A 27,821-nucleotide genomic window follows, 5' to 3' on the forward strand; every position below is an offset into this window, starting at 1 on the left:
AATCAGAGCATTAGGGCAAGGGGGCAGCCAGGCCCACCAATCATGGTGTTGAACTCTGAAGGCTGAAGAGTTGGAGTAAGCTAGTCCCACTTTCCCAGCCCTGGAAAATCAAATGAGCTCCACAGGGACAGAAGGACATCCCTGTGGTGGGGAATTCTTTGAGTTCCATCTATAATGTCACTGCTTCTTTTGGAGTATGTGTGTCTTCAGCCTTGCCCTTCCTGTTAAATACAGAGTGCTCCTTTGCCATGATGACAAGACCAAAGGAGATAAATCTCAGAGCAAGACCATCTTCCTGGAATCCATGATATGTCAACAAGGGTGCTTCACTTGAAACGTGTCACAGGCTAGGCTTTTTTCTTTTGTCAATATGGGACAACTGGAGGAGGAAGCTCTGCCTCTTAGCATCTTCTGCTTCCCTTTTGAGCTGGTCCACCAGGCATTCCCTCCTGGTGCTCCTTTCCAGGACTGAATACTCACCTGTACCATGGGATGTGAGGGGTTGCCCTCACACCCTTCACGCCAGGCTTGTATTAAAGCAGCCAGAGGCAGAGTTAAGACCTTAGTGAGATTCTAGCCACTGCTTTTGATGGTTGTTTTTCATTTCTGCATCATGGCTGCATCTATATTGCACCTCTTGTTCTAGATGTCAATTTGTAGCATTAAAATGCTGATTGGTCTAATAAAGTGGCATTGATTTGGCAAACGCCATAAAAGGACCGTCATCCAGATTCCAGTTGTGCCCCACTCAAACACTCTGCAGAGAAACTCTGGAGGGTTTTATTATCACTCATGCCAGCATGGTTCTAATCATGTGGGTATTATTATGTGACACTAGACCAGGGGCATTTGGAGCTGTATATTTCAAATCCTGATACCCCACCTTGCAGCCCCAACTAATGGGAGATGTTTCTAAAGGGTCTGCTCATGTTGACCTACCACTTTCTTTCAGCTAGCATAGCTTCACTGACAGAGTACAAAACATAAAGACATTGGTCAAGCTGATTTCAGGGCATGTTGAGGGAAAAAAATCAGAAACATTTGGGTGCAATAAAAGCCCTTTCAATGGCAGCTAATGCCAGCTGTCAGCAGTGAGGCAGGTTAGGATGTGTTCATGTGTATGGGTAGTCCTTCATTCTTTAGATGCAGTGCTTTATGCCTATTAGGAGATGACAGACCAGAGCCGACTCACTAATATAGATACACAGAGATCGCCTGCATTATTAAAAAAATATGAATTATATAATACATATTTTTGGACAAGTTTCCGCATTAGCAATGCACTTTCTTTGCAAGATGCATTTTAATCAGCAAAGGAACATTTAACAAAACACTGCATTTTCCATCCCCAGTCATGTATAGCTACAAATATGTTTTGGTGTGCATTCAACACAGACTCCAGGAAGAACAGGGAACTGCGCTAAAATACTGTTCCATCTTGCACTTAGTGCCGAGGTCGAGCAAATGGATCTGTGCAGAAAATGCTCTTTAAAATGCATTACGTGCATGACTTTAAAAAGTGCTTGCTGCAGAGTGAATTTCAAAAAGGACCAAGTGGGTGATGAACGACTTTAGCTGTTACCAGGCTAAGGAACAAGGGGCGCTCTCTGTCTTTCGGTAAATAAAGTGTGGTCGTGTATTACCTTCGGGGCTCTGCCGGGGGGAGTCTCCTAAACCAGTTGGACAGGAAAACGCAATTTCCAGTTCATTACAGTATCATACAATAAGGTTTTTATTTGGATGAATTGTGAAGAATATTGTCTTCAGCCCATTAAAGATTGTTGTGTGGAAGAGGCTTTAGGAGTTACTTTATGTGGCTCCAGAGGGCAAAATTAGAATGGATGGGTGGCATTTACAAATAGTTTTTAGTTTAGCTTAGCCCAAGGAAGAATATTCTAACAGGCAGGACACTGAAGTAGAATGGGCTGTCAGGGGTTGCTGGCTCCTTGTCAGAAGCAGTGTTGAGTCAAAAGGACAAATGACCACATGTTGGAGATGCTTTCCACAGGGCTCCTGAGCTGGTTGTCTGAGGCTTGTCGTTGTCTTATTCATCTCAGATCTGATTCCATGCAAGCATTTGGGGCTATGGAGTGGGGCAGGGCTCTACCAAAGGATAGTCTTTAACTCTTGTTTGTTTTAGAAGCATTTGAAAGTGCTGGTAGCTCAGTGACAGAAAGGAATGTTTGGGGGCAGTTCAAGATACCTGCACACAGGTGGATGTGAATGTACCCACAGCCTGTGGTGGGGTTCTACAGGGCACTGAGACTTTCTGCTCCATACTTACTTGTTGGAACAAAAACGTTGGTCGAGTCCATCTATTAATTACATGGGTCTTCTTTGCCTCCCCTCCTGGAGCTGTCTCGGAAATTACAAATGAAATTGGCTATTTAGCAATCACGATTGAGTCACTTCCATGACCAAGACACTATTCCTGGCATTGTGGGGAGATGGAAGTAATTGAGGATGAGCAATTCCTGCCATCCAGCAACACGCATATCACTGTGAAATGCCCCTGAATATTAAGAACAGACTGCCAACAGGTGCAGAATAATAAATTTCACACCAGAGAGATACATGGGGGAGGGAAGCTGAGTAGCAGTGATTGGGATCAGAGGTACAGTTCATCTGGTGGTTTTCTGAAAGAGGTGGTTTTTTGTTTTGTTTTGTTTTAAAACCAGGTTGGAGACTTTGAGATTTTCTTTTTGTTTTATTTTAGTTTTTTAAAAGCCCATGAGAAGACTGCTTTCAGTCCACCTGTTCGCATGTATCTACCATGTGCAAAGCCATGGGTTGGTCGCTCTGAGAGACAGATGAATTGCATAAGATTTTAGAAGGCTTGCAGGCTATTGTCATAGGTCCCGTGGACACCAAAACATTTTCCAAGACAAGACTCAAGATAAAGAATTGCTCTGCCTGGCGAGTGGGTATAATCGCTCTTGAACATGTTTTTTTGGACAATCATTGGAAAAGACTATTTTTGGAGATGGAGAGCTTTTCAAACTTTCCTTTGGATAGAAATGAATTCAGGGACTTTGAAGTACTCCCCACCCCTCGCTGTGGCAATCAGCCAGAAAGGCTCAACCCACTGAGGCTTTGGCATGGGCCACCCCTGCTTGTTCCCTAGGAGGACTGGGTACAATACAGCACATTTGGCTCTTCTCTCCAGGGTGCTGTTTTGCGTTATTTGGACTGTACTGATCTCGGTTGACTTTCACCAGTAGAAATGGTGAAAACCTCTAGTTTGAGTTCATGATTTGGGGGGGATGCTGCCTAGAGCTAAAAGCAAACAATAGGGGGAAATAATCATCTTTCTGCTATGGCTGGGCTCTGTCCAAGCCATTGTTGGGATTACAATGCTGTGTTTGTACTGTCCTTTAGAAAGGAAAACAGGATCAGCAGAGCCTCAGTCCTGCATGCAGATCATTAGGGGTATCTTCGCAGGAGTGCCCTTTCCTGTCCTATCACTTTATGCTCTATCAGGTTATCCCACTGGTGTCACACCTGTCTCCTTCCCTCTCTGTGTAAGGGGAGGGGCAGTTTCTAGAAGTGTCTAGAAGCTCCTCACTTTTGACCCTAGAGCTCAGCTTTTGTGTGGCAGCTGGTTCAGCCTCTAGACTGACCACTTGCTTTGTTCTATAGGAACTGGGACTAGATTCTGCCTCCTGAGACTGGACTTAGACTTAGCTTGTCTGGTTCTTTCCTATGGTTGACTGAGACAACCCTGTCCAAAGATGAGTCCAGCTTTGGTGATTTGGGCCTCAGATGTCTACCTTTACCCTGTATAGTATCTTTTGCTTGGAGCTCTTGGGCCAGTGATTGCAAAGGGCCACCCAACAATTAGGAATGTCCTTGATGTGTGTTTTATCATCTCTCCCACCCTCCTGGACATTTCACTACCTCCACCCCCACCAGGATGAACAGAGAGCCTCCAAGTTGTTTTCATCTCATCTGCTGAGGATCTGACTCACTCTTCAGCCCTGGGGGGAGGGAGCTAGGGAGCTCGAGCCCAGAGAGAAGAAATCCTCAGTGGTGTCATGGTTCAGGCGCACGCTCAGAGAATCCTTTCAGCTTGAGCTCTTCAGACTGTGATTAGGCCAATTTTACATGTCTAGTCGCTGAGGCTCTGCTAGATTGGGAGTGTTTCTGTATGTGCAGAGTGGAGTGGAGAATTGAGGCAATTATCTTCAGGCAGATGAATCCAGGCCCTGTAATCAGTCCATCCCCATAACCAGGGAAGCGGCCTCTTTCACTGTAGCTTTACTTTGAGTTAAAGAGGATTCTAAGGTATTTGTTTATTATTTTCACTTGGCTTTGTTTTTCCAAAGGCAGTGTGCTGAACATCCGGTCCTGCTCCAAACAGGTGTTAGGGTGTATGGCTCCCTTAAGTCTTAGAATACTGCCAATATGTGGGGCATTGTTTGAGATGTGTTTATTATAATCAGATCGGGTCCACAGCAGGGTACATTCCAGCTGGCCTGCCCTCTGCATTCTTGAGGTGGACACTTGGTTCCACTCCATTGTTTTTCTTTATCTTTTCTTGCTGTGTGCCTAAGACTCCTGAGGTGTAGGGCCAGATGATAGACAAGATAATCTCCATTGCTAAGATGATGTGATGCCCAACAGGGCCCATGACTGGCGTCGTTGCACATGATGAAACCTGGAGAATTGAAGCACAGGTCTTCCAGAAGTAGAAATGAGAATGCATTGTAGGTTGGTAATGTCTTCTGAGCTATCCCACCCCTAGCCTAAAAATCATAAATTGCAAGCCTTTTGTTGGTCTAGAAGTTTGCTCATAAAACTACCCTCAATTCCCTCTTGACCCTTGAGGGGAGGGATGGGCGGAGGAAGAGCAAGAGAAGACTGTTCATTTCTGAACTGTAGAGTCCAGTTGGGTTTGAGCCACATGAGTAGTCATCTGTATTTAGGAGACCACTAGCCTTGTGTGAAGTCCAGGTGGTGCTTCTGGATGCCGGGCAGAGGTGATGCAGGGCCTTGGTGAAGGAGCTGGGCAGAAGATCGTCTGCCACAGCCTCCCTCCCACATCCACTCATACTCATAGACAGCAATATGAATTTATCTAACTACCAAGGTATGCTTTATATTTTAACTACCCTAGGAATGAAGGGCTTGGGATGGATTCAAACAGTTTTTTTTCTTTTTTTTTTGTTTCAACACTGTTTATCTTGTCCCTTTGAAAATTTCTGATGTTTCTAAATTATTTTTAAAAATAAAACATAGCTCTTTTGGTCTACAATGGAGATGAAAGGGTTTTAAAAGATATCTCTCTGTCCTTGCCATCTTGTAGGTTTGTATTTTTTTTTTATTGTGACAGCTCACAATAAAAAAAAAGTAAGTTTATTCCTACTCTGTTTGTGAAGTTGTATGTCTTTCCCAGTGTTTTACTGCAGTTGGTTTACAGGCTTACTGTGTGTGTGTGTATGTGTGTGTGTGTGTGTGTGTGTGTGTGTGTGTTTGTGTGTGTTTGTGTGTGTGTGTTGGGGGATGGTACTGGGGGTTGAGCATAGGGGTACTTTACCACTGAGCACACCACAGCCCTTATAATTTTTTTTTTTTATTTTGAGTTGCTGAGGCTGATCTGTAACTTGCTATCCTCCTGCCTCAGCCACCCGAGTTGCTGTAATGACAGGTGTGGCCACCGCACCCAGTATGTACTGCATTTTAAACTCTGCAGGGACCCTCTTATTGCATGTTATCTCAGAGTGTGGCCCATTTGATTTTCTATATGAATGTAAGAACCATTTTTATCCAGTTCTATAATGGTGTTGGTGATTATTATTATTTTTTTTTTTTGGTCTTGAATTGCATTCAATCAGTAAATTAAATTGGGAGATATTTCTGTCTTTTCTGCAGTTAGTGTTAAGCCAGAAGTATGGTCTCTTCATTTATTCATGTCTCTATTTCTTCCATTAAGGATTTGTTTTTTCTTTATGTAATTTTAATGTATCAGGTATAACTTGGTAGGTGACTATATCTCAGATATATTTCCTGAGTGTGTGATACTTTTGTTGCATTGTAGATGAACTCTCTTTGTTTCATTAGATTTTCAGAATGTTTATTATGTATTTGTAGGAACGATATTGATTTTTGTATATTTTTCTCATCTTCTGCTACTTTTAGAATAGGTTGTTGGTGAGGTAGCTGCCCTGGTACTCTGTGCAGGGTCCAGAGGGTATCATGGAGGGATTATTTCATGGGGAAAGACCCAAATGCTGGTCCATGATGAAATGAGGGAAAGAAAGATGATACAAGCCAGATTTATTCAGGGAAGGAACTAATCTTGATTTTGAAGCTACATAAGCTTCTTACCTTTTAGGATTTTGGCATTTTGTTGTTGTTAGATGGGTTGTAGAAGATAATTATGGTTTCTTTTTAAGATTTTACAGGTTTTTAAAATAAGAAGTGCTTACATAGATGGATAGATAATACACACACACACACACACACACACACAAATAAAACTGAATTCTACCCTCCTCCCTAAAAGAATTCAGAGTTTTTAAAATTTTAGTTTAATTTTTCAGTGTCTTTACTAAGCAGAAAAAAGGTGGTTGGCAATCCTGTGAGTCCCACACATTTCTTTTGTCTGAAAGTCTCAGAATATAGGAGCTTCCATTTCAATGCCTTCTTGGGTTTTATAGTTTTGATATTCAGTAAATCTGGGCTTCTTTTTTTATTTTAAAATAATTCTTGGTTTATTTTTTGGCTTTTTTCTAGTCATGTTGTTTAGTTAGATTGATGTTTTTTATTACTTCTTTCATTTTTCTCTAATTTCTTCATCCCTCATTTGTGCCTCACTGTATTCTCTGAAAATACATGAAAGAGAAGAATCTTTAATACTTTACTAAATGAGAGGGATGGAATGGGGCCACCCTTGTTTTGCTTCTGTTTTTAAAGGGATTTTCTCTAAGAGTATGTAGGTGGGGCTTAAAATGGAACAAGTGGATATCCCTGTGAGAGGGATTCAGCAGCAAGGCTGGAAGTAAAAGGCCAAATGCCAGATATGGGACCCATTGGGCCTGGATATAAATCTCTCCATTCTCGATCAATAACTTTTTCTCCTGGCAGTGAAGGTGATGGTGGAGATGGTGGTGGTAATAAAGGCCAAAAGCCAAGAAAACCAGGGAAGAATTTCAAGAAACCCAGTCAGGCAGAAGGAGACTTAAAAATGAGATTGGAATTTTGTCTATATGAATTTTCAGTTTTCTTTAGTGGTTCTTTTTTTTTTTTTTTCCCAGTACTGGGGGTTGAACCCAGGGCACTTAACCACTGAGCAACATCTCCAGCCCTTTTTATATTTTATTTTAGACACAGGATCTCAGAGTTGCTTAGGGCCTTGCTAAGTTACTAGGCTGGCTTTGAACTCTTGATTTTCCTGCCTTAACCTCCTGAGCTATTGGGATTACAGGTGTGTGCCACTGTGCCCAGCACTTTAGTGGGTTCTCAGTGGAAAGTTTTAGAAGTTATAGGAGTTTTATCTAAAAAGATGCCCTAATAACCACTATGGGTCAAATATTCAGATAGGCACCAGGAATATGGTTGAAAGCCAAATCAGACTCTCTTGTCTTCACTCAGTGTATGCAGTGGGGATTTGGAAATGATGAATCACCACACTAAGGAGGGTCTTATTACAATCTGAGCTAAGGGCACTAAAAAAGAATTTTTTTTTTTTTTCCAAAGTGAGGAAGCCGCCCTACATTCAGACACGTCAGGAAATACTTTCCTGAGAAAGTGATATGTGCACCCTTAAGCTGAGAACTGAAGGGTGAGCATGTGGTGGCAGGGGCTGGTGCCATTCCAAACAGAGCAATAGCCCGGGCTGGTGCTGTTCCAAATAGAGGAACAGAATATTCGTGGGCCCTCTGTTGGAAAGGAGCTAAGTCTGTTAGGGAACCCAGGTCATTGGAGCTGGAGGACAGAGGAGATGTGTGTGGAGGTGGGCAGGGGTTACCACTCAGGGTCTTATCAGCCCAATAGGACAAAATGAAGTCTTTATGTTTTCTTGCCTATCGTGGGAACCATTGTGATGGGCAGAAAGTGTTGAAATCAGGTCATTTGTTTCAAAGATCTCTCTGACCCCAGAAAGAAAAGATGGAATTAGGAAGGAAGTCAGAGTTGGTGGTAGCTGGGATCTAGAAAGGGGTTGATTCTAGAGATATGTAACACTGGTGGTGCTGAGAGTAGCTTCAAGAGCTGCTTAGGGAGTGGGTGCAGCGGCGCACATATGTAATCCAGCTGCCCTGGAGGCTGAGGTAGGAGGATCACAAGTTGAAGGCCAGCCTCAGCAACTTAGCCAGACCCTATCTTAAAATACAGCAAAAAGAACTTTGCGTGTGACACCATGGTCTAGCGCCCCTGAGTTCAATCCCCAGTGTGTGTGTGTGTGTGTGTGTGTGTGTGTGTGTGTGTGTGTGTAACTAGATAGAAGCCTGCCTTCCACTGAGCTAATGAAGGGGGAAAGAGACTCTAAGTTCTAGCATGTTCTGCCCGAGTTCTACCTTTGGCTTATGGAATTGAAAGTGGCTTTGTGTCACGCATGAGGAGGCAACAGGTAGGTCAGGTGCTCATGGAGAAGCTGTTGTAGAAGCAGGAAAAATCCAGAGATAACGAGGGTACTGAGAGGAACGCCCCAAATTGAGTTTCCAGCTAAAGTCTATGGGAACAGAAGTCTTTTCCCAGAAATCAAGCATCAGTCCTCGTTTTACAAGTGAGGAAACAGACTCAGAGCAGGGGGACCTGAAAGTTTGTGGCAAAACCAGATTGTAGGCTGCATTTCCCTAGTCTTAGTTCTGTCCGGTTTGTTCATTAGGAATGTAGAGTCTTCATGTGGAGTGGAAGATGAGCCATCAGCTCAGATGGCAGCCCTCTTGATATCAGATCTATTTTTTGTCTGCAACAGTTCACAGCTTCACATTCTTTTCTTGATCACTTTAGAACTGACATTCCACCGGCTCCTTATTAAAGAAAGAACTGGCTAGAAGTGGTTTGGAAGCTAGAAATAGAACTATACCATGCTCTTACTAATCAAGCCTGGCAAAGTCCACATGGCAGCTGGAAGGACTGGACAAGGTTAAAGCTAATATGGTTTGATGACACTCTCTTTTTCTGCTGGTTATTCAGAAATCCAGCCAGCTTCAAAAGTACCAGTTATTACTTAAAACTGCCCCCCAAAACTTGAGAATTGCGGTACAAGAAAGGCAAATCCATTTTTCTCAAGACCTGTTTTCAAGATGTCTGCTTGTGGAAACTGTGACATCTACAGCTTCCTTTAGCTTGACTTCTTAATTTTTTTTTTAAAATAAGTGGTAGCCTTTAATATCTCAAAAGGAATAAGATGAAATAGTTTTTCTAAATAAAAATGTCAAGTCCAGGATTAATAAATACGTATTCTAACATGAAAAGATTTTATTATTATTTTACTATATAACAGTAAATACACCAGTTTATATTTTCTCAAATGGCAAATGAGACACTGGATGACATTTTTCTTTGATTTTTCCAAGAGTCTCAATATCATCTGTCTTTTGGAGTATTTGGATTTTTATAATATCTGTGAAACTGTCCCCGAGGATACCAAGGATGCTTTGTAGTAAAGAACATTTTGCTAAGTTTTTCTATCATGAATCCTTGCTCAAGGTGTTCAGCTTTTTCTTCTAATCTTGATCATGTGTTTCTCCATCATTGTGCACAGGATCTAGTAGAGGGATAGGCTGTGTGTGTTCATATGGGATATCTATAGAAGGGTGGTAGCATACTATTGTTCTGCCATCAGATGTCAAAGCGAGCTCTATTTTGCAATTAGAGTTGTCTGGAAGAGAAGAAAATGTAGATTTATGACACATACCAGATAAAGCTCCATTTTGACCTGGAAATAAATATTTCAATAAAGTTCTCTTTGATATCACCCATTTTAAAGCTATTAGTGTTATGATTAGACGGTGATGAAGGATGTTCTGAAGAGCAACCACCTTTATAATCTGCTTCTAGGCACTCCAATTTTTATTCCAGGAGACCACTATGTTGCCTCCTTGACTACTCTATCTATCTATCTATCTATCTATCTATCTATCTATCTATCTATCTATCTATCTATTTATTTATTTATCGGTACTGAGTATTGAACTCAGGGTCACTCGACCACTGAGCCACATCCCCAGCACTATTTTGTATTTTCTTTAGAGACAGGGTCTCACTGAGTTATTTAGTGCCTCACTATTGCTGAGGCTGGCTTTGAACTTGTGATCCTTCTGTCTCAGCCTCCTGAGCTGCTGGGATGACAGGCATGCGCCACTGCGCCTGGCTTGACTATTTAATTGTTTTAAAAAATGTTTTATAGTTGCAGATGGACAGAATGCCTTTATTCTATTTGTTTATTTTTATGTGGTGCTGAGGAACGAACCCAGTGCCTCTCGAATGCTAAGCAAGTGCTTTGCCACTGAGCTGTAGCCCCAGCCCTTGACTACTGAATTTTAATGCAGATTTGCACATATGTCTGTGTGAATAGCTTGTGTCATCTAATAATTCTAAAATACCAAATAGAGCTCAGGCTGAAGTCTGCTTTGTACCACTGTTGTAATCAGAGGCTCCATAAGGAGGAGAGAGGCTGGGAGCCGTTCCTGCTGTGCTGGTGAGGTTGGAGGCTGCCATGTAGCCTCCTCCAGCAGAGCCACATAGGGTCTTGGACAGGGAAGGAGTCAGTCTAGACTGGGAGCTGCTGGTCTAGGGGTGTGCTGTAGTCATTTGTAGGCACAGGTTATAGTCAAAACTGAACTCAGAAGTACCTTAGAAATGCACAGTCCTTTAGAAATATCTTAGAAATATTGACTCTATTTTTGCTCAAACTTGTTCCTTTCACACCACTGTCATGATTTTTGCCATATTCCCATCATGTAAGTATACTTAATAGTTATCTTTAACTTGTTTTCTTTATGTGAGTGAATTTTTTTTTTAAAGGAAAATCAGGCCACTGAGATTAAAAAAAAAAAAATCGCCAACATCACCTGGCTTCTGGTTGCACATGAAGATAAATGCATAGTTCTAGAAATGGACAGTGTTTCCCCTCTCCCCTCAAGACCCATCCTGAGCACCACCTTGTTCTTGACCAGTCCTCCAGTCTGTTCATTGACATAGAAGAATGGTGCCTGGGGAAGATGTGAGGGGTAGTCTTCTTGTGTGATAAGATATTTCCCACCGAAAGAGATAAATGAGGTTTGAATCTCACTATCCAACTATGCCCCTCAGCTGGGGAGTGGTGAGAGGCTTTGATCCCCACAAGCTGAAGCCTTCTGGGTTTTGGCAGGACCACGTTACTCGGAACACTGCTTCTTTCCATGACGTTTGCCTTCTAATAATAAGTTCGCAGGTGTAGTTGTCTGATCTGCCTTTACCATGACAGTTTGCTGTCATGTCACATGTTCATGTTTGCAGATGTAGCTGGGTTGGCCTTGATGGTGGAGGGACTCTCTAGCCGTGGCCTCAGTGGACCTGTGTCCCAGCCCCCAGCCAGCAGAAGCTCAGGCTCTTGGCTTCCTGAGGCAGGTTCTGCAGCTGCTCTCCAGCTGACTTCTGGCCTTTCTGCCAAGCAGACCCCACTCTCCTGTCTTCACTCTCAGTTTCTCCCAGAATTTGGGTGGGGTTTGGAGTGGGTCTTTCCTCCCTTTGTTCTCTCTGTGCTTGATGTGGTGCCAGAAGAGCCTATGCCTAAAAGTACAGATTCATGCATATGGAAGATAATCTTTTCATAAAGTTCAAAAGCAATCGAAACCAAGCCACCATGCATGGTAGGACTAGAGCACTCTTGGCAAGCATCAGATGAACCCAAGACTTCAGGCTTGCCTCTAGTAGTGAAGGCCATTCCGAGGATGAGGTTCTTTCAGTGCTTTCTGGGTCACAGAAGTCACTTTTTGTTATTTTTAAATACAAATTTATTTTTTATTTTTCTGCAGGGCCTCACACATGTTAGTGTTCTACCACTGAGGTATAGTCCCCAGCACCCCGACACTAAGTTTTAAAAGCATGGCTTCAGATTGTCTCTGTGGGTGCAGAGCATGGGATGGTTGCAACCAACCCAGGGCCTTTGGAAAATGGTCATTTCCAGGCCAAGCTGTCCCTGTTAGGTAGCAGGACTTTACTTGCTTTTGTTCTTTTTCTATAAATTAAGAGGCTCCAGTAGAGTTCCTAGTACATAAGGGACCCTTAGAAAGTATTTAACATTGTTTGCACATGCATATTTTTAAACTTGCTATGGAAATTTTCAGGCACACCAAGTAGAGAGGAGGTCAGTGGGCTTAGAGCATGCTGAAGGTCTGTCCACATCTGCTTCTCTGCTGTCCTCTGCCCCTGCTTCCCATCTTTTCTTCCAGAGTCTTCTCAAGTAAATCCCAGAAAGCACATGATTCACCTCTGGCATATTTGGACAATAGAGTGAGTGCTACCATTCTGGGTTGATGGCTTTGCCACACTTAGCCGTTCATTCTTTCTAGGTCCTTTTGGGAAAAGTTGAAGCCACCCTCTTTGCCTCCAAAGAAAGCATGTTTGGAAAACTAAAACAACTCTTGCCTTCTCTTCCCATGGCACACATCATTCTGCATTTGCCTGCACCTTTGTACCGGGTACTGCTCTGGGCCCTGAGAATGAAAGCCAAAAGAAGGAACAGGTAGCCTTGGGCCTCTGCACAAAGGCAGGCTGATGATGTGGTTAAGGAAGAGGACACTTGCTTCAGTGAGCCCCAGAAGTTTCCTAAACCTACCACCCATCTTTGAGGCCCCTTTCAAGGCCTCCAGATTTATTGTTGGCAATTGCCCCCATTGCCAAAGCAAAAGCAGGCACATTTTCAGTAGCTGGCGGCCAGACAGATTTCAGCTGTGCCCCTTCTGAAGGAATGCACAATGGGAACACATGGAGCCCAAACCAGTGTGATGGCAGTTGTCACCATCCGTGTGGAAAGTTTTTGTCCTGATCAGCTGCTGGGCCTCTTTGCACTATATTAATAGCAGAACTATGGGGCCTGCTGGGGTTGGAAGTCAGGGAGAGGACAGCTGTAGCAGACATCACACCATGCTCCAGGCATGTGCTCCTGTGTCACGGGCACACAGATGGCCAGCACCTTGCCCTGCCGCTCAAAAGCCCCCTGAGCCCCTGCCTGCCTTGCCCATGTAGGGGCAAGAAAGGACTTGTGCTGAGGATCCATGTGACGAAGAAGCCAAATTAAGACAGGATGATTGGAATGGAGAGCTCAATGGCCTCGTCCTGGGTCAAGAGTGTGCGGGTGCTGGCAGCACAGGGGTGTGGGGCCTGATGAGGCAGCTGAGGTATTGGACTTTGTGTGCCAAGTCTGGACAGATATTTTTAAATGTCACAGGCCAAATGGAAGCTCAGTTGGCGGAGAGTCGAGGGGCAGGGGGATTTGGAGGACGCTACATGGCCATGCCTAGATATGGTCAGGAGAACTGGGTAGGATTAGGGCCTGGGAAGAAGCCCCGCCTGGGAAGAGGTAGCAAGAAGGAGCCTGTGAGTAAGCTGGCGCCAGGGGCAGCTGGCAGGCAAGAGGGCAGGTGAGGGACATGAGCAGGTGCTGGGCTGGGGGCATGGGGAGCTGTGTGGAAGGCCAAGGACAAAGCTAGAGAGGAGAGGTCAAAGCCAAGCCCCTCACTTGGAGAATGGTGGGGATTATCCAAAGCCTGGTGGCTGGGCCCCTTTCTGGCATCAGAGAAGTGAGCGCCAGTCTAAATGTCCCACTTTCTATCCCAAAACCTCAGGGTAATTTCCTTAGCTGCCCAGCAGTTTCTTGACTTAGACAAAGGGTCTAGGCAAGAATTGAGTCAAGAAAACAAAGTCTCCAACATGTTCAGGAATCCCTAGATGGTTGCTGCTATGATTAATAAATAGTCAAAGTGAACTTGTGAACAAGTACCATTGTAGGAGGGGGTTTGAAACTGCCCCTCAAGCCGAGCCCACCCGGAGATTGGTGTGTTTCAACCACATAGAATTTGTTTAAAGTCTGAAAGATGATAACCACTTGTGTTTAGCTGGAGGAGGTTTTACAAAAGCATCTAGGGGCTTGACTTCTGAACTAGCAGACCCTCCAGACTATTAGGGTCTGCCATCTGCCTGTACTCAAGACAGCCATAAGCAAGGGGCGGCCGCCCCCTATCGGCAGTTGCTATCCCACCCCACCACTATGTCTGCCACCACCCGCCTGTCACTCATCTGATCAGGGCCTAACCTCTGTAGGCATTTGCACTTGTTCTCCCTGCAGTGAACTGGAGCTATTATTATCTTTGGAGGAACAAGGGCCATCAGAATTAGGCAGAGACCCAGCAACTGAGTCGTTGGCTGGGTCCTCCTTGGCTTTGCTGTGACATTGGTCTGGGAGACCTGGGCTCTTGGTGAGTACCAAGTGGCCAGGCCTAGAGAGGGGAAGGCCAAGAAAGGGAGCATTGAACTGACACAGGGGCCTGGGCCAGGCCTGTGGAGCCAGCATAGTTGCCCAGTTTCCTCTTTGCACCCTTGGTAACCTGAACAGAAGCACAACAAGGTTAGGCAGTTACCATGGCAACGTAACATCTGTGCATCCCTGGGCCTCCCTCAGCCCCAGCTGGGTGGGGACTGACTTAGGAGGCTCTGAGGAGGCCAAGGCAGCTTTGGCTTCTGAGCCTTGTTTCTCAGGACAAGGGAAGAGGGGAAGAAAAGGGGAGTTTCTCTTGGGACTCTTGGTTGGGTGTCAGGCAACCCCCTGAGTTTATTCTGATTTTCCTGTTCTGTTTCATCCTTCTCTGTGGCAGTTCCGAGCCCCCTCTCACTAGCCCAGGTCTCTTGGAGGAAGCCAAGGCTGTTGCATTTCACAGACAGGCCTTAAACTGCTTCCTCTGCACAAAGGCTTAGGAGATCCCTAGGCTCCTGAAGCCAAGTTCCCTCCTGTGGGCTCTAGGGGACACTCTGCCAAGTGCTTGCTACCCGTGCTTGGTCTTCTGGGTGAGAAAAGCCCTTGCTCTAAAGTGCCTGCTGTGTTCTGGGCCTTAGGGAAGTGTGCTAATTCACTTCATTGTCATGAGTCTTCTAAGGAATGAGAGGCACAGGGAGGTCCAATAACTTGCCCAAAACCACACGTAGGTTCTAGATTTGAACTTGAAATCATTTGGACTTTGGATCCCACTTTCCAAAACAGTTCCCTCAGATGAAGTTTGGAAGCTGAGGGGCCTTCAGGAAGAGTCCAAGGTGGTGTGGGCCTGCCCTGTAGCAGGGGCAGCTGGTGGAAAGGCCCTGGGTGGGGTAGGACAGTTGACTGGGAGCTGTAGAGAAGAAGAAGGCCAGGGCCATTGGCAGTTTGAGTTTGAGTCTGGATAGAATGAGAAACAGGAAGACCAGTTGGCCCAGATGAGGTCTAGCTGGGCTGGGTGGTGACATCGTGACATGTGAAGCAAGCGAGCTCTTTTTTTGTGGTATATGAGAAGGAGGAAGAGGAAGCTTAAGGGTGGCTTAGATTTGCTGGGAAATCTGAGCTGCCCCATACTGATAGTTGAGGGCCTGTTCACTGAAGCTGTTCAATTTGGAAAGGCTTCCTCTGATTCCTCTTTGAAAGTGTAGAAAAGAGAACCCCCCCCCTTTTAGGTACTGGGGATTGAACCCAGAGATGCTTTTTCACTGAGCCACATCTACAGCCCTGTTCATTCTTTCTTGAGACAAGGTTTTACTAAGTTTCCTAGGGCATCCCTTAGTTGCTGAGGCTGGCCTCAAACTTGAGATCCTTCCATCTCAGCCTCACAAGACACTGGGATTACAGTTAAGCACCACCTTACCTAGCTACCATCTTCACCTCTTTGAGGCTCAGCCTATAATCAGCTGGTTATTTGCAAACTGAAGGACACACACAGCCTCAGGGTTGGGCAGTCTTGGAGAGCTGCCCAGGGTGGTGGAAAGACCATGGAGCCCCTGGGCACTGTGGAAAGTTCTAGAGAGGCAGCCTGGTGCATATACACAGACAGAAGGATGTGCTTCTAATAATTCCTTCCAGTCCTTCTGAAGCCATCATTCTACCATCCTCTTGGTCAATGGTGAGTTGGCAGGGCCTCCTGTGTCCCCAATTTTTATTCTGGGAGGAAATTGGGCCTTATAGATGGTTAATGCTTAAGGCTATACCTCTGATCCATGAGAAAAATGGCAGGCTACTGGACATTACCAGATCAGATGTAGTGGCAGCTGGTACTCACAGTGGCGACACCAAAGCGAAGTCTTCTTGGCTTTCCTGGGATCCCTGCTGAAGCCATGGTCTCAACTCTGGGTGATTGATATCATGGGGTCTCCAGTGGGGCGCAAGGTGCCCGAGCCCCTTACCACTAGATGGCGCAGATGCAGTGATGATGCTGATGAGCTTTTCAAATACCCCTTCTCAGCAGAACCATTGGGATGGGTTTTCAAGGACCCCTTTGCCTGGACACCTCTTGGACCCAATACCCTGTCCCAACTGTGCCATCTTGCTTTGAACTCACAGGCGAGTCACGTCACCTATGTGGGCCATAGGTTTATTGTTGAGACAGAGATAGATGGGTCTCCATCAGCTCTGTCATTTTGTGATGAACTGGGTTGCGAATCAGTAGCCTCATTTCTTCTCTTGTTCCCCACGTCTTGTCCCTATCTCACAGGATCAAGAGCAGTGCAATGGCTCTGTCCCCTTGCGCTGGCTAATCAAAAGATTTCAGAAAAGTCGGGTTCCCAAGCATGACTTCTACTCTGGGCTTGCCCGGCTGAGGGCCCTGAAGAAGTGGACTCTTCAGGGGGTAAACCATTTGACTACCATCATTCACAAAGGCCTTAGAGATGGAGTCCAAGCCCATCTCATTAGTAGCCAACTCTTCTGCACGTTCAAGGCTATCCTGCACATCAATGGAGAACACCACAGAGATTGCCTGTAAATGTAAGTTACACTGATGGCTGTTTGGGCTACTGGAAGAAAGATAAGTGAAGAACATTCTGAGTGTGTCCTTGAGAAGGGTGTGTGTGTGTGTGTGTGTGTGTGTGTGTGTGTGTGTGGTTTCTTTTATCTTGTTAATCCTTTCCTATGTGCTTCTCTTCTTTCTTCCCCAGCCCTTCCTTTCTCAGTGTCTCTGAAGCCTTGGGCTGCAGTGCCTGCCACCTTACTGTCCTGGCCTTGCTGTATAGTGCAGAGCCTCATGAGCACTTCCTCCATGGTTTGAAATCAGTGCTGCTTCAGCTTCTTCTGAATGGGGCATTACCTTTGCCCTCTGAAGAGTTTGGGGACAAGATCCTTGTGGAGGTAAGGACTGATCTCCATCCACCCTACAATAGAGCAATAGAGACAGCTGTCCTTGGGGCTTCTGAATTACATGGCTAGAGACATTGGACAGAGTCAAGGCACATCTCCCTGAGTGGAATCCAGCAAGCTGACCTCTTAGGAGCCCCTTGGCAAAGTTTGCTTTGGATTCATCACTGGGCTTCTTAGAGATGGCGTGATTAATTCATGGTGGGAACCTTACCACACAAAGCCATCTAAAATAAGAGGATTTGCTGTACTAGGTTATTGCCATGTCACATCAGGCAGTAGGTGGGAACTGGAGACCAGCTACTGTGAGCAGTGAGCAGCAGTGTCACCATGTACTGTTGCATATTAAATGAGCCCATCAGAGGTAGGCAGCCACCAGCTCATCCACCCATTTTGTCTTTGGGCCATGAGACACATGGATGTATAGCCTTTCCCCCCAAGGAGCACCCTCCCTGTCGCTCTTTTCCTAGCAATCCTGGGAAAGCTCTCTTCGAGGTGTCTTCTGCCAGCCCTCCCAGAGTTCATCTTCCCCAGCATTCTTCTGAGCGCCCAGCCAGTGTTCTGAGGTGGAAGGAAGGGCCAGACTGATGGCCATCCTCATCAGGCAGTGCATCAGCTCTGTGGACCTGTCAAATCAGCTGCTCAGCAATAGGGCATATGGGGAAGACACTCAGGCCTTGGGCAAAGGCGAGGCCATTTTCCCAGGAAGAACTGGCCTCTTGGTTTGCTTAGCAGTGAACTGACAGCTCCCTTGGTTCAGAGATAGGCAGAGGCTCTCTATCACTGTGACATTTGAGTTAGAAAATTGCTCCTAGGCTCTTCTCTTAGGGCCTCTGCAAAACATCATATAACACTCTCACCACCGCCACCACCTCACATAAAGGTAACTGACAGAACCTTCAGAGAAACAAAAGATGTTGAGAATGGTTATCAGTGCCTGAGGACATGGCAGAGCTAGGAAATTATTTTCATGGTGCCCTGAACCCACTGCCAAGGCCCCCACAGCCTGTGTCCAATGCACAGGAGTACCCTTCACCTGGGAGGGGGACAGGCTCATGGAAGGCAAGTGTGGACCTGTGCATTTAAGTAGAAGGGTTCAAGAGAAAGGTGCTGCCAGAGCCAGTGTCCCTGTTGGTGATCATATGAGACCTGTTGCGGACTGCTTTTGTGTGCCTGGAGCTCCTACAGGCTGCAAGATGGGGCAGGATGGAAGGCTGAGGACCCAAGGTGAAGTAGAAAGGTGGAATGTGACAAGCAAGGGCCCTTCCAGAGGGCCCCCCCTCAATCCTGTTGTGCTCAATTCAGAGGGTTGGGTGGAGGCTCTCCCGAAGGGCTCTGAGGAGCTGCGTACCCACAGGCCTCCAGTCAATCTATGCAAGAGAAGGGCCATAGACTCCTGCCTCATCTCCTGTGGTGACCCCACTCTCACTCCAATCAGTCCCCATGCACTGGGAACCTGGCCATACCCTTTCTGTTCCAGGTCATTGATGGACCATTGCCCTGCTCCCTCTATCTCTCTAAGGGCCTTCCCACTCTCCCTGTCACTTAGGGAAGCCCCCGACCATCTGCTCCCTACTCAACTTCACAGCATCTGGGCCTTTCTCGCTCACTGGCTGCTTGGTTGTCCAACTCTGCTGCCGGGACACCAGGGGCAAGCAAGACCGTGGTTTGTGGATGGTTATGTTGTCCAGATTCTCTCCATGCATAGCACACAGTAGATGCCTAATAAATGTGTGTAAAAGGAATGGTGAATGTCTTTTTCTTTTTCTTTTTCTTTTTTTTTTTTTCATTCTGCACAAAGCCCAGCTTAAGCTTGGTGGAGTCCCTAAACAAGTGGGTGGTCCATTCTTATCACTTGACTTCCTCACTTTAATTCTAACATGATTGCTGCTTGGGGTTCTGGACAGCACCCCCCTCTACCCAGATCAAGCCAGCCCTTGGCAGTTCTCATCACTGCCTGCTTTTCCCCTTTATAGCGCTGACAGCATTCATGGCATGGTATTGGGTCTTATTTTCTTAGCACTTGTCTCCCCCTAGGTTAAACCCCAAAGGAGCAGAAGCATCTTAGAACAGAGTAGGCATTCAGGTAATTGGGTAGACTGATGGGTTGGTGAGTGAATGAAGCAAAAAAGTTCATAGACATGATCAAGGCAAGTGAGTTAGCATAGAAGTAAAATTGCTGATACACTTTGGCTGCAGAGGAAGTTGAGCAGGAGTCCCTGGGATGGCCAGGAGAAGTTAGGGTGAGGGGTATCCCCCAGCTGTCCTGAGAGCAGAAGTGCAGCAAGACTCCCAACTCTTAGAGCAAATTAATTAACTACAAGGAAGTCCTTCTACATTGCCAAGAACCAGGAGAATTTCAGGGACTCAAGGACCCCTTAGTCCATTCTCAAGCCTCCCTGGTCAGTGAGCAGAGGGAGCAGTTGAGGCTGAGTTCATGAGCTGTCTGCCGTATAGGGTGGTGTGGTCATGTTCAGGGTCACAGATGGCAGCCTGGGAACTACCAGCTGCCCTGCCCCTCTGCTGGGACTCCTTGAGTTATACCAACAAGGCCTCAAGTCCTTCCCACCAGCCAAGGTGTTAGGTGGAAAGACCGTGAGTGAGTGGCATGAGAGGCCAAGGGCATGGAAAGGCCAAGAAATGAGGATGGGGTGAAGCCTGTCCCTTCCCCATCTGTGCAATGAGAAGACACTGAGTGCAGCTGAGTGTCGCGCTATGTGTGGGGCTGGGAGACATTGGCTCACAGAGGCAACATTCCCTTCTCAGGGGAGTTTACTTCCAATAGAGGGGAAGTTTGGAATCAAGAAATTTGTAAATTATCTCAGGGATCAGAAGGAAATGCGTTCTGTGGGAAAGTGGAGGAGGGCAGGAGGGCTAAAAGTGTCATTGGCATTCATATGCACCAGGGCCTGTCCACCAAGACACTGAGCAGCCTCTCCGGCCTCTGTTGCCTCAATGCTGGAAGCTGCCACCACCATCCAGCTGTGTCAACCAGAATGTCTCCAGCTATTGCCCCTTGTCCTCTGAGAAAAACCACTTTAGGGACGGGGTTGTGGCTCTGTAACAGAGTGTTTGCCTAGCATGCTTGAGGAACTGGGTTCGATCCTCTCCACCACATAGAAATAAGCAAATAAAATAAATATGTTCACCATGTGGTTGCCCTCTAAAACAACCTAAATTGTGGGCTGGGGATGTGGCTCAAGCGGTAGCACGCTCGCCTGGCATGCGTGCAGCCCGGGTTCGATCCTCAGCACCACATACCAACAAAGATGTTGTGTCCGCCGAGAACTAAAAAATAAATATTAAAAATATCTCTCTCTCTCTCTCTCTCTCTCTCTCTCTCTCTCTCTCTCTCTCTCTCTCTCTCTAAAAAAAAAAAAAAAAACCTAAATTGTACTGCTCTGGGGTAGTTGAAATGTAAAGAAGTCTTGTGACCTTTCAAGGTTCCCAGTGGTATGGGGGAGTTTAGCTTAATACAGAGACTGCTAGGTGGCCAAAGAAGTCATTCTCACTAGTTGTGCACAGAGGGTTGGTATCTGGTATGCCTGTGCACACACACACATAGATCTCCTGGCTCTGCCAGGGCCTCTGAGAGGCCTCGGAGTGATGATAGCACCCAGATTTTGGTTTCTAGCACCATTTTCTGACAAAAGGAACCCAGCTTTTAGTGGAGATAGTGATTCTAGCTGGGGCAGGACTATAAGATGAGCCTAGAAAATAAAAAAAGCAGATGTGGCTGCACAACAAACAAGAATGAAGAGAACCTACAGAATGGGAGAAAACCCGTGGAATGAATCTGACACAACTTTGCTCTGTGCAAATATGAAAAACCAGAGTGAATCTCACCATCATGTACATCCATAAGACTAGGGTTCTTACTTAGAATAAGATACATTCCACACTGTATAAATATACATTCCACACTGTATAAATCAAAATGGTTTCCACTGTCATATATAAATAGAACAAATTTTTAAAAATTAAGAATGGGCTGGGGATGTGGCTCGCTTGGCATGCACGGGGTGCTGGGTTCGATCTCAGCACCACATAAAAATAAAAGATGTGTCCACCGAAAACTAAAAAATAAATATTCAAACATTCTCTCTCTCTCTCTCTCTCAAAAAAAAAAAAAAAGAATGGGAGAAAATACTGTTCTGACAGAGAATTAATATCTAGAATAAATAACTCAAGACACTTAACCAAGAAATAACCCAATCAATACATGTACAAATGAACTAAACAGATACTTCTCAAAAGAAATACAAATGACCAATAAGTGTATGAAAAAAATATTAACATCGTTAATGGTTAGGGAAATGCAAGTCAAAATTACATTGAGATTTCATCTTACACCAGCCAGAACGGCAGTTATCAAGAATATAACTAAGGGTTGGGGTTGTGTCTTAGTGGTAGAGCACTTGCCTAGCATGTGCAAGGCCCTGGGTTTGATCCTCAGCACCACATAAAAATAAATAAAGGTATTGTGTCCAACTACAACCAAACTAAATAAAAATATATTTTTTAAAAGAATATAATAAATGCTGGAGAGGATGTGGACAAAAGAACGCTTTTGTTTACACTGTTGGTGTGATTGCAAATTAGTACAATCACTATAGAAATCAATATGGAGGTTACTTCCTCAAAAGACAAGGCATGGAACCACCATATGACCCAATTAGACCATTTCTCAGTTAAGACACCACACTACATGACACATGCATATGCATGTTTATAGCAGTACAATTCACAATAGCCAAAATATGGAACCAGCCTAGGTGTTCTACAGTGGATGAATGGATAAATAAAACATGGTGTATATATACATACACAATGGAATTTTATTCAGCCACAAAAACCAAAATTATATAATTTGCAGTAAAATGGATGGAACTTGAGACATTATGTTAAGCGAAATAAGCCATACTCAGATTTTATATTTTCTCATGGAAGCTGGAGAGGAAAAAGGAAAAGAAAGGTGTGGGGTGGGGATTTCCTGAAAATCAAAAAGAGATCAGTAGGATAGAGGAAAGGGACCCAGAGATGGGAGGAGGGAGTGGGGAAGTGCTGGGGAGGGATATTTGCCAAATTGTTATGTTGTGTTCCTGTACAAATATGTACAAGCAGTCCCATCATTATGTGCAACTATAATGCACAAATTTAAAAAATGTGGGAAGAAAAAGACATGGGAGCATTCAAAAGGTAGGACCCAACTGACAGCTCCTGAGGGTCAAAGTGGAACAATATGACCAACAAAGTAGTATTGGATTATAACCTAACATTATATAAAGTATCCATGAGTTTATAGAGATAGCAAATAATTAAATGAATATACAGGTAGAAGGGACAAATCTCTTGTACAGAATAACTCCAGATAATTCAGTCTCAACTAAAGGAGATGGAACAACTGATCTCTGAGATGCTCAGTGGACTTGCTTCCCAGGAGTAGAGGAGTACTAAAGAGGTGAGGTCTGCAGTGGAAAGTCAGGGAGCAGCAGCTCAGCCAGGGATGAAGGCCAGTAACATGACAGTGTGCATCCTGGGAACCATGCCATGAGAAGATGCTTCCCCTTGTTGTTTTCCTCCCTGAAGCCATCACCCCTACTAATGGTGACCTGACCATCAGACAACCCAAATGGAAGGACATTATACAAAATACCTGAGTAGGACTCTTCAAAATGGTCATAGTCTTCAAGAACAAGGAAGCCCTCAGGGCAGCCTAAGGAGACTCAGCATATTCCTGTGGGATCTGGAACAGGAAAAGGGTGTTAGGTGAGAACCAGTGACCTCTGCCCGACGCGTGGAGCCCAGGCAGTCATTCACCCATATTGTTCCGTCAGTGGCAGCTGTGCATATGGCAAAGTATTGGGGAAGAAATAGAGTGGGGACAAAAGCTCGGGGTTGTCATCGAAATTTCTCTGTAAACATCAAAAGTTTTAAAAGAAGTTTGATTTACATGTGTTATATATATGTCCACATATATAACAGTTACAGCCCAGCCCTCCTGAGCTAATGGGCAGGCCTCAAGTCTTCCAGGTAAGATGGGCACTACAGAGAACCGTAAACGTGGGCTGCACATCACAACCTCCTCTGCTTGCCCACTGGCCCAATGCCCTTGACCCCCAAGAGCAGGCCAGGGGATAGGCGAGCAGGAGCCAGGGGAGGCTGGGGCACCCATGATCCATGGGAAGGACCAGATGAAGGCCCCTCTGAGCATACAGTGGGGACTATGAGGGACAAAGCGGCGGGATAGCTATATGGGAGACAGCTATGCCACTGCCTCCATTTTGGTGTTTGTACAAGGAGTACACACAGGTAGTGTGAACACAAATGTGAAGAAGCAGCAGCAGTGGCTGCTTGGGTGAGAGGACTGTCCTTCCTCTGGGTAGGAATGTTGGATATGCTGCCCAGGGAAGTGTTGCTGTCTAGGAGGCACCTGGTGCATCAGCTGGAGCTGGGGTTGCATCAAGAAGTCAGAGGGGCTGGGTGCTGGGTCCTGGTTGGGGGCATGGGAAGTGGAAGTGGGGGTGGCCCAGAACCTGTGTGATGCTTGTGCGTGCACTACTGGACATTGTAGGGGAACCTTGGCTGCCTCTAAAAGGAGGACTGCTGCGGGCTGCCTGGAAGTGCCTACCCACCAGCTCCAGGTTCTCTCTGGGCCCAGCCCTCCTGGCTGTTGGCAGTGTTTTGTACAAGTTGAAGAAAACCCAGAGTGCACTCTGGCAGAAGGAAATCAAAGGGGTCCCCATCTGCCCTCAAACACCTCCCCACCTCCTCTGAAACTTCACTTTCTCAAAAGGCAGGGTGTTCCTGTAATCCAAGGTGAACCTGGGCCAGCACCACCCTCTCAAAAAGAAAATGTGCCCGTTTGCCAGGCATTCACACACACCTGCTAGCGGGAGCCATCTGCGGCCTGTTCCTTCACACCTAGTGGGGACATCTGGGCCTGAGGTCAGCCAGGGATGCGGGGAGGTTCTTGGCTTGCTTCCAAGGTCAGAGGGTAAGTGGGGGGAGCTGGGCAGGGCCCATTGTGGGGAGTGGGTGGGAGTGAGGACACCCCCTCCTCAGCTGTCCTGAGCCTCAGCCTTCCTCTAGGCAGAGTCCCAGCAAGGCCAGAGGAGGGGCCAGGACAAAGCCCCAGTGCCATTACATTGGCCCACCCCTTCCCACAGACCATCCCATTGGGCCTCTTATGACATAGGCAAGGGCAAGATGGACCTTCCTTTGTTTTTTTTTTTTTTTTTGTGTGTGTGTGTGTGAGAGAGAGAGAGAGAGAGAGATACTGGGGTTGAACATAGGGCCTCATGAGTGCTAAGCAAGCACTCTACCACCGAGCTATGTCCCCAGCCCCTGGGCCTGTCCTTTGGAGTTTAGGGCTCAAGCCTGAGACTGGCCGCAGCTCAGTGCACAGCAGGGACAAGGCAGGGAGTTGCAGGGAGGGGTTCCTGGACGAAGACGTCTGTGAGGAGTGAGAAGATGGCATCCAGGAGGCCAGGCAGAAGGGAAGCAGGCCCCTTGAGGCCATGACCCTGCAGAGCTGCCTTCACCCCAGCTCAGGGTTTGCACAGGGGCCATAAGCCATTCAAGGTTTTCTCAGAGACAAGTGATGCAACTCAAGTTGCATTCTGGAAAATTCTAAAGGATTGTTTGAGGCCCCAAGTGGAAATCAAGAGATAAGCAGGGGTGGGGTTGTCCTGAAAGGAGACAGCGCCAGGACCAGGGAGGAGAGGAGGGAGGGGAAGAAAGCCCAAGCTGCCTGGCCCTGTTCGAGGAGCAGGGGAGAGCCAGGAGGCAGCACTGGGGGCAGCCTGTGACAGGAAGGCATCTCCTCCCAGTGCTCTGCACCCCCTTGTAAAGCCCTAAAGTGAGAGAGCTTGACCAGCCCCTGGCAGCATCTCCGCTCCCATCCAGCCCCATTCCTGCTACCCCACCTTGAGGCCCTGCGCCCCTGGCTTGCCCTGTCTCATAGACGTGTCACTGTCCTCAGCCGCAGCCTACATCCACGCTGACGAGCGCCCTTTCTGCATGGGTGACTCACCAGAATTAATGCCCATTTGATTTTTACTATCAATTATGCCTCACATAGTTCCTGCACTGCGGGTGGAGGTTCTCCTCAGGAGAGGCTGGAGCCCGCTCCCAGGCCACTCAACCCGGGAAGCGCTGAGTCATGGCCTCTCCCACGCGCAGGCTGGCGGCATAGGCAGCTGCCTGGGCCATCGGGCAGGTGCTTAATGGATGCATCCCCCGAATCCACTAATGGGAGCTGCTCACCTCACTGGAGAGGAGGAGGGGAGGAAGCAGAGAGAGCATATGTTCATGTACCATTTGACTATGGAAGACTGTGTTGTGGAAGATGAAAAAACATCACTCTAAAGATGGAAGCTTCCCCCTTCCCTTCTTCCTTCAAATGTTTATTGACCGTGCAGGTGAGAAAGTGAGACAGTGTGGATACAACAGTGAGCCAAACGGGACAGGTCTCCACCCCATAGCCTAACCAGGAGACGGTTGGTCAGACAATCAGAAGACCCTACTCAAGGGAGCAGAGCTGAGAACGCCAGGGGCCCAAGGCATAGGGCAGTGTATGCAGTGTGTGCAGAGACCCTGAGGAGGATGCAGGGAGGAGGTGAGAGAGGAACCGGCTGGCAGAAGCCAGGCTTGCGAGTGCCCCCTGGGGAGAAAGGCATGGGGACTACTGTCTTCTCACCCGGTGGTAAGGGACAGCCCCGTGTTATGGATGAAGAAATGGGCTGGAGAGAGCAAGAGCTTCTGAGGTCACCTCTGGTTTTCCCCTGGTTGACCAGTGAAGGGAGGGGTTCTCTGCCAGGAAGAGCTGGCACTGGACTGCAAGGTGGGAGGCTGGACGTTACTGTTGTGTGAGGAGACAGGGCTGGGAGGGGGCAGCGAGAAGGGTTGCCATGTGTCCCTCTTTCTCTCCACCAGCAATGAAACCAGAGGCTGCTCTGTTACAATCCGACAAAACCAGGCTTGGGACCAGTCCCAAGTGGACTCAACCTGCAACAGGTCTCAGTCATTTGCTTTTTTTGTTTTTTGTTGTTTTTTTAATAGAACAAGCCTTTGACTTTTTATTACTCAAAGAAGCTTCATTTTTTATTTAGCTTTCTGACTCTGTGCTTGTTCCTTCAACACTTTCACAATAAATTTCTGTTCTTCAAAAAGGAGAGCACGCTTGATCCTGTCACAAACACACTCAGCACGCATGGAGCCACCACAGGCCCTGCTGATGTGTTTTTTTTTTTGTTTTGTTTTAGACAATCTCAGAAGGACTTAGGCCTCACAGCATGAACTCCGAAGTCTGCTGGGGCACACACCACATACAGAGTTTGGTACTTTCCCAAACTTCTTTGTATAAGGGTACACGAATCTATTACTGGGATTCGAGACAGCCAAGTTCTGCCAGAGGCTGTACTGTAGGAAAGCCCACGACGGCACGGCAAACGCTGGGCCATCTGAGGGCCTCCAGATGCCATACCCTGAAGAGATGTTTTGCTTTGATTTTAACATCTAAAGCTGAAAAGAAATCAATGTTTACTTGGGGGGAAAAAAGCCACCAAAAAACTTACTAGCATCTTAGATCAGGCAGACTCACGCTCATCTGTTTCCCAAAGGCTTGAATTAGAACCAAAGCCCACAAACAGAACCTCACGACTCTCTGGCAGACCCGAAGTGCTCTGTGCAGCCACCTGAATGCTTAGAGTGGACCATTCTGAGATTCTCTCCTCACCCGGAGCCCTGCTCCCCCTGGAAGGGCGCCTGCCTTCTCCCATCAACTGAGGAAGCACCAAGCCAGGCACCTAGGGACCCACCAGGTAGATTGAGGAAATCCCCTCCTAGGGATACCAGATCATAAGCATTGTTCTGACATAGTCCCAGTTTGCAGACAGAGAAACTAAGGCTCAGGGCACCTTAAAGCTAAATATCAGAGCAGAGTTTAAAAAACAAAACGAAACAACAACAACAACAAAAAAAAGCTTTTTTCTTCTCCTTTTTTTTTCCTGTTATTATTATTTTTTTTCAATGCAGTGCTGGAATTGAACCCAGGCCAGTGCTCCTCTGAGTCACATCCCCAACCCTCAGTGTAGACCTTGACCCCAGTGCTGATGCTAAAAGCCAGAGGATACAAGGTACAACCTTTACACTTCTGTATCTCCAAGTTCATAGCACAGCAGGCCCCTGATTCCATTTACCTCAGTGGTTCTCAACAGGGCACTTTTACCCCTGAGGGTATTTGGCCATGTCTGGGGACATTTGTGGGCATCACCACCAGGAATGGGAGGTACTCCTGCATCTTGTGGGTACCAGCTAGGGACCCTGTCCAGCATCCTATAGTGCATGAGATGTCACATCCAAGAGCTATCCAGCCCCAAATGTCAACAGTGCTGAGGCTGAGAAACTCTGTCTTAAGTAAAATGGTGGGGGTAAAATATATATGTGCCCGTGCCAGAGAAAGAGCTAGAAAGATAAGCACTGACACGGCAACGTTTGTTTATCTCTTGGTGAAAGGATTTAG

The 27,821-nt window shown here is 46.5% G+C and overlaps 2 pseudogenes; both read right to left on the reverse strand.

Annotated features, from left to right (window-relative positions):
- Positions 1-9,531: 9,531 nt before the first annotated feature.
- Positions 9,532-25,510, reverse strand: LOC101970746 (large ribosomal subunit protein mL42 pseudogene; annotated as a pseudogene).
- An 891-nt stretch (positions 25,511-26,401) lies between these two features.
- Positions 26,402-26,760, reverse strand: LOC101967001 (large ribosomal subunit protein eL34 pseudogene; annotated as a pseudogene).
- Between the last annotated feature and the right edge of the window lie 1,061 nt (positions 26,761-27,821).

Source organism: Ictidomys tridecemlineatus, chromosome 5 (assembly GCF_052094955.1).
Source record: "Ictidomys tridecemlineatus isolate mIctTri1 chromosome 5, mIctTri1.hap1, whole genome shotgun sequence".
Lineage (NCBI taxonomy): Eukaryota > Metazoa > Chordata > Mammalia > Rodentia > Sciuridae > Ictidomys > Ictidomys tridecemlineatus.